At 45.6% G+C, this 13,578-nt stretch overlaps 1 long non-coding RNA gene across 1 annotated transcript; it reads left to right on the top strand.

The window, feature by feature from the left end:
- Positions 1-8,565: 8,565 nt before the first annotated feature.
- LOC139361287 (uncharacterized) lies at positions 8,566-13,346 on the top strand. The gene is made up of 3 exons (XR_011618831.1): positions 8,566-8,669; positions 8,930-9,286; positions 12,915-13,346. It is a non-coding gene; the product is annotated as an uncharacterized lncRNA (long non-coding RNA).
- The last annotated feature ends 232 nt before the right edge of the window (positions 13,347-13,578 follow it).

Here is a 13,578-nt window from a genome sequence, read left to right as displayed (position 1 = left end):
CAGGAGCCGCCGCGGGTTTGGAAAGGGGGAGAAACGCAGCGCCCTGCACTGCAAGGGCACCGAGACGTGGTTGTGGTTCTTCCTGACTGTGACAGGCACAAATGGTGCTGATGGTGGAATGCACGGAGTCTGCCTTCAGAGAACTCCTTGTGTCTTTTAAAACCTGGGCCTCTCATTTAAACTTGGTGGCCTCAGGTGAATGATCAGAAACAGTTTCTGTTGAGGTTGCAGAGATTGTGCGTGGCGTCTGCTTGTGCACAGCCTCTGACTGTGTATAGTCTCTGATTGTGGCCTCTGGCCTCTTTGTGGCCTCTGATTGTGTGGGTCTCTGTGTGTGGTCTCTGTGTGTGGTCTCAGTGCAGCCTCTGATTGTGTGTGGTCTCTGATTGTGCGCGACCTCTGATTGTGAACGGCCTCTGATTGTGGGTTGTGTGTTTCCCGGGATTAAGTAGATGAGCCTCGTGCTGGGGCAGATGTACCTTGTGTTGGGCATGTGGAGGAGGAAGAAGTTTAACCCATCCCCTCTTTGAGAATGGCAGGGCAGTAACAAAGGTGGTTGATTTATACATGGCCATCCTCGTGAGGTGAGGACCTGAAAGGTTTCCTGCTTTCCTGGAAAACTGCTCTGGGCATCACCATCACTGATCATGGACAGCAGCTCAGAAGCCCGTTTAAGGTGCAGGGAGGGACTGGCGCTGGTCCTGTCTGTGCCCAGGCTGCTGGTCACACCGACGGCCAGGGGATGGCTGCCTTTGCACGAAGTTGGGGTCAGAGTTAATTTGGGCAGTGTCGGCTTTGATTTAGGTCAAGATTGGTCAGTCGTCCTAAAATACTAGCCATGAAAGCTTTCATAGATTGTAGTTCTTTGGGAGGTTTCTATGCGGTTTTTAAAGCATAGGGCCCATGGCCAGTGTTGAATTACATTTTGTTCAGTGTAACTGACAGGACACTGGACCTTGAGTCCCAGGCCTGCCACCGGGTTCAGGGAGCTTCAGAGAGGGAGATGTTTGTGCTCAAGTTTTCACCGATGGGATGGGACATGGGCATGGGGCTGGAATGCTCTAACCTTCAATCTTCAGTCATCGGTATCACCTGTGCACACGCATATCGTTTTCAAAGATGGACAAGCTTTTGGGAAATATCTGAAGACTTTTCCAGTTTTGAAAGAAGCCGGGATGACACTGGAAACGTCAGGTGTCTTGGCTGCCGATCAGGTCTATCACTACGCACATGGTCCCTAACCTGGCACACCTCTGATCCCACACAGTGGGTGACCAGGTCCGTAACCTCAAAAGCTTCTGATTGGGCGCAGGTGGTGACTAGGTCTGTAACCTTGCCTGGCTCTGATTGGACACAGCAGGTAACCAGGTCCCTAACCCTCGCACACCTCTGATCATGCACAGCGGGTGACGAGGTCCATAACCTCACACTTCTGTGCACAGCAGGTGACCAGGTCCCTAATCTCAAAAGCTTCTGATTGGGTGCAGCTGGTGACTAGGTCTGTAACCTCGCGTGGCTCTGATTGTGCAGAGCTGGTGACCAGGTCACTAACCACACACACCTCTATTCGTACACAGCGGGTGACCGGGTCCATCACCTCACACCTCTGATTGTGCATAGTGGGTGACCAGGTCTGGAACCTTGCATACCTCTGATCGTGCACAACGGATGACCAGGTCCATGACCTGACGCCTCTCTGCACAGTTGGTGACCAGGTCCGTAACCTCACACCTCTGATCGTGCACAGCTGGTGGGCACAGGACCCACTTCAGTGAGGGGCTGACTTCCCAGGTGTGAAGGGGGAATGCTGTGTGGCTCGCTAAGCTCCTCCATGCTTTGGGGTCTCCAGGCTGTGGGCAGCAAGTAGGAGGTTGTCCCAGGAGGCTGCTGTGTGTTGGGGATGGGAGGCAGCTGCAGGGTGGAAGTAGGATGATGTTGTAGGGGGCCACTGTGGGGGGGTGGCACGGGAGGCAACTGCAAGTTGGAAGTAGGATGTTGTCCCAGGAGGCTGCTGTGTGTGGGGGAGGGAGGAGGCAACTGCAGGGTGGTGTGGTGGTCCCCGTGCCACTGATTTCAGGTTAAAATAGAATGTGGACCTCTTTTTACAATAGTTAATTACTCCGCTAGTTTGTGTTGCTGTCTCTTGCTGTGCAGTCCACAGTCTGACAACTCTGTGGTCCCCATGTTTCCCTCCTGCTCGTGTTACCCAATCCTGTGGGTCAGATGTGAGGAAACCACTCTCCACTCCTCATCTGGAGTGGTCTCGAGCTGGGTGTGCTGGTCTCCTTGTGGGCTAAAGTGTTCTTCTGTTACTGTTTTCTCTGTTTTTTGACTAAATTTAGCAGACTTGTGTATGGTGCAAACATTTTTAAGAATGTCTTTTGCCTTTATGGAAAAAACGCCTGCATTGCTTTAAAATGAACCTTTCCTGTGTCTCTATCCTTCCTCAGATTGCTCTGTGTTAGAAACTCGGTGGTGTGTGTGCTTCATGGCCTCATTCCATCAAGCACTGTAACCTCTGATGGCAAAAGTGACTGCACTCAAGGCAAAAAACTTTGCAAATGTTGAAAAGAATGAGCAAAAACAATATATTGTTCTCTTGTCATCCTGAAATGGCTACTCTTAATATTTTGATGTAGTTCTTTCCATTCTTTTTAAGTAAAGTTGCTTCTAACACAAGCACTTTGATTATATTGATCAAATTATATTCAGGAAATAAGGAGAAAGTAAAAAGAATATCCAGTTTGGGGCAAAAAGGAAGACGACATAGAAAGAGGCTGTAAAACTCCCTGCAACTTGAAAAGCTGGGTTGTGGTGGTTGTGGTTTTGTTTTTACCGTGAGAGACCACAGGATTCTTCTTGGCACTGAAGGGCAATAAGATAATACCCTGTGTGTGTTCTGGTGGCTGTATAAACCGAGCCGCATGTCCTCTTTCGAAGCAGAGAAAGCATGAGGTTTGAGGTAGTGGTTTGGTAACTCTTTGAAAGTCTGTTTGTAGGACTGCACTGCAGAGATTAGGTCAGTCTGAATTAGAATCGAATGATCTGTTCAGGCCTTGGGAGCTTTCTACACCGGGTGTACGCCTGTTCTGGATGTGGTGTAGAAGGAACAGGACTGGGAGGGTTTCTTGCTTCCCAGTCATAGAAATGCCTGCAATTATCACTGTTTGTTGTGTTTCGGGAAGCTATTTCAGGAGGGAAGTGTCCGTTCCAAGGCTGCTGGTTGGCCTTTCATCACCCTGGGGGTCTTGGTGTGGGTCACTGGAGCCGTGACTGCTCATGAGTGGAGCTCTGTCTCTCTCGCTGCCGCGCTGGTAGACAGCTAGTCACCAACACAGTGTGTGTCCCAGTGGCCTTTGAGAAGAATTCTCTACATCATTTTTATACAAGGTCCTTTTTCCTTTCAATGTCAACATCGTGTCTTCTAGCCAAGCGATATGTTCTTGCAGAAACAGGAAGTGTGGCCCAAGTGAGAAATGAGGGAATTGATCCATAACTGCTATCAGTTTTTATAGAGTTGAGCCATTGTAATTTATACACAAACATGTTAAATCTGTAGAAGTGAGTCACGGTGCCAGACCCTCACAAATGCCGAATGTCTACGTGGGACCTCTCTTCTATCGGGTCCACATCACAAGAAGAAAAGTCGCTCAAATGCAGGACGGAGTGGACGTGAATCTCTGAAAACTCCATGAATCAGAGTGACTGCTTTCCCAATTGCTGGTCTCCCCATTTGAGGTTGTGAGATTCCCGTTCTGAAGCTCCTTCAATTTCCCAGCATCCATTTCACTCCTTCATGGAGATAACAGACTCACACTGATACCTTGTTCTCAGATTTTCTAATTAGAAAAAGCACATATTTCACAAGAATTGTCCAACTAACTCACTCCTTAGCCTGGGGTAAGCCACATACCTCTTTTCTCTTTAAAATACTCACGTTTCAGAACTCTTGGTAAATTATTTAAGAATAGGAAGGTACCATGACTTTGGCCACAAGCAGTGTTATGTATAATGTGCAAGTGAGTGCCTTGAGAGCCATGGTTGCTAAGAACAAATTTTCTCAGAAGAGAAAAATGTAAGCAGTTCTTTACATGATCGTTAATTTTGTTTTGCCTAAATAACATCTTGTCGTTGTACAGGGATACAGGACGTTGCTGAGTGTTGACGGGGGCGAGTGGGTCCCGCTGCCCCATTGTGTGATCCTGAATATCGACAGGGGTTAGTGGGTCCTGCTGCCCCACTGTGTGTGACAAGCCCTTTGTTTCTGGCCCGGAAATGTGCCGGCTCCGTCAGTGCATTGGGCTGGTGTTGGCTCCCTTTGTTAGTTGGCATGCGAGGCAAAATCTCACACCTTTCACTCTTATTGACATACAGATGCCAAAGCTTTGAACAAATTCTTACTAAATCAAACCCAGAAATATGTAAAAGGGATAAGAATACCATGAACACTTAGAGTTTGTTCTCATGATCTGTAGTTTTGCATTGCACATTTGGCTCATCATTCAAAAATCAATGTAATTCACCACATTAACAAAAAATAAAGCAGAAAACCCATTTATTTTATCCTCTCGGTAGACACTGGAAAACATCTGTTGAAATTTAATAGTCCTTATACGAATTTCCTATCACATCAGGAACAGAAGGGAACTTTCTCCGTTTGATAAAGGCCACTCTTGAGAAACAAGAGCTGTACCCCCTCCTCGGTGGTGGCAGCCGGGAAGCTCTGCCCACAGTCAGGGGTGTCGGGAGCATGGCCATTCTCCGTGCTTCAGGTTCGCATGGTGCGCACGGGGTCCCTCGTCTGTGAAGTGAGTCAGGAGAACTAAGAGGCATAAAGACTTGGAAGCAGGGAGATGCTTGATGTACAGAAGATACAGGGCCTTATTTAGAACATTTTAGGAAATGTACAACCAACCAGAAATGATGTGAATTTTGCAAGCATGCAAGATGGACTCTTCGCAACAGATGTATACAGATGCCCAGTGGCCCATGAGAGGTGCTCACCCAGGGAGTCATTGGGTAAGTACAACTTAAACCCACGAGGTTCCCCTTCACAAGAGTGGAGAAGGGAGGACAGTAGCAGGTGTTGGTGAAGATATGACAGACTGGATCTCAGACGGAAGGATACTTAAAACGGCACAGCCACTTCTGCAAAGTGTGGCAGTTTCTTTAAAATGTGTACACTTACCATATGGCCCAGCAGGTATGCTGTAGACGTTCACCAAGGAGAGCAGAAAATGTGTGTCCTTGTAAAAGAATGCACATTATCTCCAGAGTAAATTGTCATAGCCAAGAACGGGAAACAACATAAATCTCTCTCATCTGGAGAAACATGAGCAAATTCTGATATATTCATACATTGTCCTAGTTCCCATCAGGAAAAACGTACAAAATGCTGAAACCAAAACAGACAACGGGGATGAGTTCCAGGAGCCTTGAACTGAGCAGAGAGTGAACACCACGCCGTGGAGTCCATGTGACAATGGAGAATCTATGCGAGTCTCGGGTGACGGAAGAGCGCCAAGAACACTCCTCGAGAATGAACAGTGGCTGTCTCTTGAGGGCTGGGATTGACTGGGAGGGGACTTGTGGGAACTTTGATGCAAAAGATTTGATTAGGGTAATAGATTTCCATTTATCGAAATGCGCCAAGTGTACTCAAGATCTGAACATTTCACTGTGTATACTTTGTACTCCCTACCTTCCAAAAAAACAATGAAAAAATAATTACAAATGAGCACTGAACTCGATAGATTTTTCACCGTGGTATTAGATAGCAATTCTGAAAGCATTTCTTTATCTCCAGGCTTAAGCAAATAAGCTTAATAAATCAGTGAATATATTGAGTGCTGCAGGTGCCAGGTTTCTTTCTTGGTAAGAGGTAGAAATAAGAAAAGGCCAAAGCCTGGAATGGATCACGTGGGATTAGGTTGCAGCAGGGGGTGCAAGTATAAGCTGGTGGCTCCCGACAGATGTAGACAGGGACAGAAGTGCCTGTGGATGGGTGTGGGTGCACATGCGTGTACATGCGTGTGTGTGTTCTACTTGCCGGCAATGCCCAGCAGCACCCGGTGCCCACTCTTAGCTTCTAAACACCGTTCTTCACTAGAAGGAGCCCTGGCCTAAGGGCTGGGGAATCCGGTGTCAAATCTGGGACCAGTTGAGCAACAGAACAAACCATTGTAACTATGAATCATAACCCACGAAGCCAGACTCCATGAGTACATATGGACATATGTAAATGAATGCTGAAAGATAAAATAATTATTTTTCAGTGAATATGGAAGATCTAATGATTTAGAAGGAATGACAGGAAATCTGTGGCTGCTAAAACTAGTAGTGGAGAATTCATGGAAAACAGAATATGCACATAGTGTCAGGGTGTCTCCTCCCAAATCTTAATTTCAACGCGAGAAGTAGCATCTTTGCTTTGGAGGCACTTAGGCACCACCTTCACTGAGTTGCCGATGTTAACATTGTCACACAGGACAGACTTCTGCGGTGTCCCGGCTAAAATGCATACTCCTGAGTCTAGTCCGGAAGATACCAAAATAAAGGACAAGCTGTAAAATAACTGACCTGTATTCTTTCACATTTCCAATTTCAAGAAACACAAAACCTGAGAAACTTGGATGCTGGACGGGTAAAAATCACATGACAAATCAATTCATCATCCTGGATTGGATCGTAAAAGAGGAAGACAAAGTAAGAAAATTATGGAGACAGTTGACAGCATTTGAAAGTGAACTTTGTATATGACAGTTAAATTTCCGGATCTTGAGGAAAGTGAATGTGAGAGCATATCCTTGTGTTTAGGAAATACATTGAAACATTTAGGTATGGAGGGACATAGTATCTGAAATTTATTTTCATTTGACTTAGAAAATTCATGGGCGAGGGGGGAAAGCAGTGATGTAAGATAGGAGCAGTTGGGCCTAAGTTGAGCCTGGTAAGTTATGTGGGAATTCACTACGCTGGTCTTGCAGATTTTCTGTGTCTTTGAAATTACATCCAAAAAGTTTAAAACGGAGAATATGCAAAACAAAAAGCGATTTGTGCAAGTGAGTGGACTGTCACCTCACTGATCCCTTCAGTTTTCGGCCATGAGCCAAGTCAGTCACATAGTGGTTTTTGACCTGGGAATTAGAAATAGTGGCCAGATGACCAGGCTCTTTATCTAGTTAGGGAGAGAAGTGTGCACAAAGGCTGACCAAGACCAAGCAGTGTGATGAGTTGCTCGTGGGCATGATGCTGAGGGTCTGGGTCCTGTCTTAGGTGGCAGCTTGGGGGGTTTAAGCCAGAAAGCCATGTCCGATTCCCTTTCAGTGGGATCATTCTCGCAGCTTCAGAGAAAACTGCCCCAACCCGTCTTCACTCACGCTGGCCATTTTTGGTGGTGGTGGTTTTATTCTGCTAACACCGTTCTCACTGACAGTTTAGGGCCTTTGAACGGATTTTTGCCTGTGTCTCGAAGATTCTCGTCTTGACAGCTGGTATGTTTCATTCCTGTTGTTCTGATTCTGTGTTAAGAGGGTTCTTCCCTGGCTTCACAGTTTGGAGTTGCTGCTGCATCTGTCTCTGCTTTAATTCTCTAGTCCATCTATCACTTGTCTCATCCCTTAACAAGTGGCCTGCGTGAGATGCCATGAGACTGTCTGCCTTATCACCACTGCGACCCCAGCCCATACGGACTTACAGAGAAGGCATTCAGTGAATGTGTGGAATTAATGTAATGGGTTAATAGCCACAAAAATGTCTTAATGGTTGTTTTAGTCCATTTCCATGCTGCTGATAAAGACATACCCGAAACTGGGAAGAAAAAGATTTAGTTGGCGTTGCAGTTCCGCATGGCTGGGGAGGCCTCAGAATCATGGTGGGAGGCGAAAGGCACTTCTTACATGTCAGCAGCAAGAGAAAACGAGGTAGAAGCAAAAGCGGAAACCCCGATAAGCCATCAGATCTCATGAGACTTATTCACTATCACGAGAATAGCACAGGAAAGACGGGACCCAGTGATTCAGTTACCTCTCCCTAAGTCCCTCCCACGACACATGTGGGGATTCTGGGATGTAGAATTCAAGTTGAGATTTGGGTGGGGACACAGCCAAACCATATCCATAGCCAACACAGTCCTGGCCCATGGCCGGTGTTGAGCTGAGCTGCGACCGTGGCTGTGTGAGTTGGGGTGCGAGGCGTGCACACGCCTCTCAACGGTACAGTGAAAGGATTTGGAGGCTCAAACGTGTGACCTACAAAGAATCTCCAAAGATCAAGGTTCATTCACCCTAAAAAGAAAAATCTCAGTGCAGTTTACACCCAGTGTTTGCTTGCGGATATGGATTCTAAAGTATTAAAATGAAAAAAGTCTGTGAATAAATTTTAATGTCTTTACTGGAACTGTAAACACTGATTTTCTTTCCTCACCCACCCATCTGTTGGTGAGTTTCAGAAGGTGGATGAACCGTGCTGCGGGGACAGAGAGGAGGGTGCAGCTTGGCCTCTGGGACCTCAGCTGAGCACTGACTGAGCTCTCTGCGTTTCAGACGTCCACACGGAAGCTGTCCAGGCGGCTCTGGCCAGACACAAAGAGCAGAAGATGGCGGTGCCTATGCCTTCCAAACGCAGGTCCCTGGTCGTGCAGACCTCCATGGACGCCTACACCCCTCCAGGTAAGGGACACGCTCCCCGACGCTGCCTCCTGAACACGCTGGGTGCCTCAGAATTGACCACTAGCCCAGTAGTCGGGTTTCTGCCTTCAAAGTCATGGTGCAGAAATGCAGATTTTGTGAACCAGAAGTCCGAAAACAGTGTATGAAAAGTAACATTATGTATCTGTATAAATACACATTTTTAAGTTTTCATCAAGATTCATACATACGATACATACCAGTAAAATCTCACACAGTTTTATTCATTTAATTCCTTGTAGGGAAAAGGGAAGAGTTCGTAACCCTCCGGGTGGAATTGGACTTTTCTTCTGATTAGGCTGGTGCATGCGTGTTCTCAAATCTTCAGATAAGTGTGCTGTATTGTTGGATTGTTTTAGAACAAGCGAATTGGACAGTTTAGGCAGCTACCCGAATCAGGTCATAAACTTTGCCTGCAAGGTGCCAGCTAGTATTTTAGTTCCTGCAGGCCATAAGGTCTCTCACAACCACTCAACTCTGCCCTCTGCCATGGGCGATAGCAAATGCGTATGGCTGTGTACCCAGAAAACTTTATTTACAAGAACAACGGACCAGATTTGGTGCAGGGACCTGCCAACCCCTGATCTAAATTACTGAAGGTAATAGCCAATTTATATTTCTGCTATATAATACTGCTTTTCTTTAATCTTGAATTTTACATAGCTACGCTAATTCTCCATTTTCTCTGCCCAAATAATTATAAACTACATTACATGATCTTCACACCCAAGTAAAGCAGAAAGTTTAGTTATCCAGATACTTGTTAGAGACACGGATTGAACCTATGCTATTTGGTGTTTAGTTTCTGTGATTTTGATTCCAACATTATTCATGCCGTTGTTGCAAGCTTGTCTTTCAAAGGACCTGAATCGCCTTACATTCCACGTTGAAGCTACATATACAACATTTGGGGGAGTATTTTTACTTCTGACGTTTAGCTTAGTCTTGGCAAGCAGTGAGACAGAAGAACGTGCCTCAGATCAGAGCTGAGGTCAAGTGTATGTCCACATGACTGCAAGCAGCTCCTGAGTTTCACCTTTACATACCTTTACAAACGAAGGTACTGGAATTTAAAGGACAGAACTTAGAGTGCATCACTTTGGGTTTTTGTTTTGAGACAAGGTCTTGCTCTGTCACCAAGGTTGGAATTCAGCATCATGATGGCAGCTCTTGGCTCACTGCAGCTGTGACCACCTGGGCTCATGCGGTCCTTCCACTTCAACCTCAGGCAGCTGGGACCCCAGGTGCTCGCCACCACACCCAACTAATTTTTAAGTGTTTGTAGAGACAGGGTGTTCCTATGTTGTTTTTGTTTTTCATTGACACATGACTTGTTCTTCATGTAAAGAACGCAGTGCCAGCCAGGCAAGGGAGTGAATGCCGTGCTAGCAAGTTGTTGACAAGGGAGCCCTTTCTGCCAACGTGCTCCCTTGGGCTCCTCCCTTTCCTTATTTTAATATTAAGCCACAGCACATAATGAAGGGCTGGGCACGATAGCTCATGCCTATAACTCCAGTAATTTGGGAACCCAGGGCAGGTGTATGGCTTGAGCCCAAGGGTTCAAGGTCAGCCTGGACAACATGGCAAAATGTACAGAAATGCCTTTTGTACACCTTGTCTTCACCAAAAGTACAAAAAATTAGCTGAGCCTGGTGGTGTGCACCTGTAGTCCCAGCTACTTGGGAGGCTGAGGTGGGAGAATCACTTGAGCCCAGGAGGCAGAGGTTGCTGTCAGCTGAGATGGCACCACTGCACTCCAGCTGGGGCAACAGAACAAGACCCCCATCTCGATAATAAATACAGACTCTTTAGAAATGATTAGGCCAGGCATGGTGGCTCATGCCTCTAACCTCAGCAGTTTGGGAAGCCAAGGCAGGCAGATTGCTTGAGTTCCCAGCATTTGAGACTAGCCTGGGCAACATTCCAAAGCCCATCCCTACAAAACATACAGAAATCAGCCGGGAATGGTGGTGTGTGCCTGTGGTCCCAGCTGCTTGGGAGGCTGGGATGGGAGAATCACCTGGGCTGGGGGAGGTTGAGGCTGCAGGGAGCCATGATCGTGCCACTGCACTCCAGCCTGGGCAACAGAGCTAGACCCTATCTCAAAAAATAAAATGCTTAATCCTGTTTCTTTAGTTTATAATTTGCAAAAACTTATGGAAAAAAATGCATTTGTATGTGTTCTTTGTGTAACTAACAACATGGACGTAAAAGGATAACCCACTTGAAATATTTTAAACCAAATTTTTGGCATTAACCAGTATGTAAGGCAACAGGCATTTTTCTTGACCACTTGTTATAAGAGAAATGACTTTGAAATGAAAGAAGCATTGCGGTTATTTGCTTATTTCTCGTATTGAATCCAACCGCTGAGAAATGTTACTGGGTCATGCATGATGGATAACTTAATTGTCTGCAAAATATAAAAGAATATTTGAAATGTTATTTTTGTGAAATGTTTGGATTTATTTGACTAACATTTTTATATAAACCATAAAGCATCCTTTGTAAATTTTCATCAGGAGTCCTCTTGGTATCACATGGGGCAGTTTTGTAAAATCATAAATGTCAATATCATAAAATTTTTTTACTCCCAGCCTATTTTGTGCTTAGCGATAGTTTGCATGTTTATTACCGTAGTTACTAGGTCCAAATCTTAGCTGCATTTTCTTACCTAGTTTTCTTGGTTGCTGGTAACAGTGGTTAGATCTTACTCAGTTTCATTGCCCTTCAGAGAATGTTCTTGAAGTTTATCTTCTATGAAATGACTGGCTGCTGACCTGGCTCGTAGTTTCTGGAGAAACTCTCATTAGGATTGTGGCAACACTAATATTCTATGGGTGAAACTTTCCTTTAGTTTTCACATGTAAAGATATAGGAATAATTTGCCAAAACTTGTTCTAGCCATGATGAGGGAACAGGGACTGAAGTCACACATCTGCCACAAACAACTGTAAAGCTGCACAAAACGAATGAGGTGGCTGTTTTTAGTCTGTGACCACAGCTGTGCCAGCCAGAACCTGAGGGCAAGGGCAGGAGAATGAATGAGACGCACCCACAGTACACTTGTCCTCTGGAGTACACCTGCAGATCGTGGCACCGAGAGCTCAGGTGTGGGCGGAGCATGGCCCTCCTACCAGGTCCAGGAGGGGGAGATTGGAGTGGGTGCAGGATTGGAGCTCTCCACAGATTCACACCAACAGCGAATCCAACCAAGCCTGCCCATGTCACGATGACCCAGCAGTGCCTGTGCTAGCTGCTAAAACAGGAGCTGCAAAGCTTCAGAGGAAGGTTAGGGATCCTGAGTGTGCTCAACAAGTTACCCACAATGTGTAATATTCAGCAAATCATCACTGCATACACAGAGAAACAGGAGGTAGAGTCTGTGGTCAAGAAAAAGGCAGTAAAATAGCGCACACACATGCAGGGTGGTCTCTGTCACTCACCACATGCGGCAGCTGAGCACATGAAGTGCGCCCGGTCTGAAGTGGATTTGCTGTGTGAAAGACATGCTAGTTACTATAAAAAATAGAAAATACTGTATTTGTGTATATATGTATATTTTATATATATATATATATTTTTTTGTTTTTGTTTTTTTTTTTTTTTGAGACGGAGTCTTGCTCTGTCGCCCAGGCTGGAGTGCAGTGGCGTGATCTTGGCTCACTGCAAACTCCGCCTCCCGCGTTCATGTTATTCTCCTGCCTCAGCTTCCCAAGTAGCTGGGATTACATGCACCCGCCACAACGCCTGGCTAACTTTTTGTATTTTTAGTAGAGATGGGGTTTCACCGTGTTACCCAGGATGGTCTCGATCTCCTGATCTCGTGATCCACCCGCCTCGGCCTCCCAAAGTGCTGGGATTACAGACTTGAGCCACCGCATCTGGCCTATTTGTATTTCTTATTGAAAGTATAGTATGAGCATTTTGAGTTAAAAATATACTAGTTTATATATTTATATGAGGCTACAAGGAAGGTTTCAAGTTCTATAACAGGACTCTCAATTCTGTTGGAAAGTGCCAGTCTAGATGTCTGATACAGCAGAAAACTGAGTTTTTAAATCTATAATTATAAATATTTAGGGAATCAAAGTACAACGTGTCAGAGAATGAAAACGTTTTAATTCTTGAGCCAGAGGAAGGGCAAACACTTTTCACTATAATGGAGTTGGGGAATTTCAGGTTCCGTACATGATAATCTTGAGAATTGTCACTCCTTCCTCACAGGTAAAAATCTGAGCAACCTGAAAAATCAGCAGTTCTTAAACCTGCAAGAGAAGTGAGGTTACCGGCAAGCCACTGTCTGTAGATTGGCTGGACAGGTAAAGCAGATGAATCACCATACACTGGAGCACAATGCTCCAAGGAACCAAAGCTGGGATTGGAAAGCCTGAACTGGAATTGACAAATTGCTGCAGTGAGCTGTGGCCACGTCTGAGAGTTAAAACCTCCAGGAGGCCTGTGCCTATGGGTCTCATGCTTTTTGTGAATTGTATCATCAGAAGCTCAACCAGGTTCTCGAAGTGTAAATATGAGAGAAAAATCCCCTCATACATACTACAGGGGAAAGAGAATAAGAATCATTTTTCAATATGTGGGTGCACTCTTCACTAGGTCTACCTTCCAGAGAAGCTAGTTAAGTGGAGACTCACCTGGTGGGATTTTATCAGAGCCTTCTGACCTGGGGGAAAGGGAAATACCCAACTCCAACCTCCAGAACTGAAAAGCAAAAAAGAACAGAGTATCCAAGCACTATGGGACTTCCACAGAGGCATAAAATATGCATAACGGTAATACAAGGGGGAAGAAAGAGGAACAGAAGAACTATTTGTAACAGTAATAGCTGAATTTCCTCAGATTAATGCCAGACACCAAACCAGAGATCCAGGAA

The sequence above is a fragment of the Macaca nemestrina genome, unplaced genomic scaffold, assembly GCF_043159975.1.
Source record: "Macaca nemestrina isolate mMacNem1 unplaced genomic scaffold, mMacNem.hap1 Scaffold_135, whole genome shotgun sequence".
Classification (NCBI taxonomy): domain Eukaryota; kingdom Metazoa; phylum Chordata; class Mammalia; order Primates; family Cercopithecidae; genus Macaca; species Macaca nemestrina.
This window is presented reverse-complemented; position numbering and strand designations above follow the sequence as displayed.